Consider the following 1,712-nt stretch of genomic DNA (forward strand, 5'->3'; position numbering starts at 1 on the left):
CCACCTGTCTTCGGACGATTCGTACCCTCTTCGGACGATCCGAACCCGCTTCGGACGATCCGAACTCTGTTCGGTCCTTCCGATCCCACCGAAATATAATTAATCCAATAATTAACTCAAATTAGGCATCGGGATACTACATTCTCCCCCCCTAAAAAGGATTTCGTCCGCGAAATCGAGTCTGAAGAATGACAATTCTGAATAACAATACATTCAACTTAAGAATGAATTACAACTGAAAGTACAACTGAAATTACAATCATTACTGAAAATACTACAACTAGAACAACTCTGGATGCTCTGACCGCATGCGACTCTCTAGTTCCCAAGTAGCTTCTTCAGTACCTCGGCGCTGTCCACTGCACTAAGACAAGAGGAATAGTCTTATTCCGCAGTACCTTATCCTTCCGGTCTAAGATCGAAACCGGTCTTTCCACAAAAGACAAATCCGGATTCAGCTGAACTTCTGTCGGATGCAAAACATGAGACTCATCCGCTACGTATCGTCTCAACAAGGATACATGAAACACATTGTGAACACTAGACAGATACGGTGGCAAAGCTAATCTGTAGGCCAAATCTCCCACACATTCTAAGATCTCAAAAGGACCAATGAATCTCGGAGATAGCTTACCCTTGAGTCCAAATCTCAGAATCCTCCGAAAAGGTGATACCTTGAGAAACACTTTCTCGCCTGCATCAAAATGAAGAGGTCTGCGCTTGGAGTTCGCATAACTCGCTTGTCGATCCTGAGCAGTCTTAATCCGCTGTTTGATCACAAGAACTTTGTCCATGGCCTGCTGAATCAATTCTGGACCCTCGACCTGTCGTTCTCCGACTTCTTCCCAGAACAGAGGAGTACGACAACGTCGACCATACAATGCTTCAAACGGAGACATACCAATACTCCTATGAAAACTGTTGTTGTATGCAAACTCTATCAGCGGCAGATGATCCTGCCAAGCTGCCCCGAAATCCATTACACAAGATCTCAACATATCCTCAAGAGTACGAATAGTCCTCTCTGACTGACCGTCAGTCTCTGGGTGATATGCGGTACTCAAACTCAAGGTAGTGCCCAAAGCTTGCTGAAAGCTGCCCCAAAATCTAGATGTAAATCGAGGATCTCTGTCACTAACGATACTCACGGGCACACCATGAAACCGTACAATCTCCTGAATGTACAACCGTGCCATCCGATCGAAAGTGAAATCTCTGTTATACGGAAGAAAATGGGCAGACTTAGTAAGTCGATCCACTACCACCCAGATAGCATCTCTATTCCCCACAGACATAGGCAAGTGAGTCACGAAGTCCATCGTGATATGCTCCCACTTCCACTCCGGAATAGGAAGATTCTGCAACAAACCTCCAGGTCGTCGATACTCAGCCTTCACCTGCTGACAGACAAGGCACTTGGAGACATACTGATAAACATTACGTTTCATACCTTTCCACCAAAATCGAGTCCTCAAATCCTTATACATCTTGTTGCTCCCTGGATGAACACTCAACTTGCTACGATGAGCCTGGGACAAAATCTCCTTCCTCAAAGTGTCATCTTCCGGTACAACAACACGACCAGATAAGCACAAAAGACCCTCGGACTGATAGTGGAAACCAGAAGTATTATCTCCATCAGCCAACCGAGCTAATTTCTGAATCTTAGAATCAGACATCTGAGCATCTCTAATCCGAGAATACAAAACTGG

Source organism: Primulina eburnea, chromosome 13, assembly GCF_022965805.1.
Source record: "Primulina eburnea isolate SZY01 chromosome 13, ASM2296580v1, whole genome shotgun sequence".
Taxonomy (NCBI): Eukaryota; Viridiplantae; Streptophyta; class Magnoliopsida; order Lamiales; family Gesneriaceae; genus Primulina; species Primulina eburnea.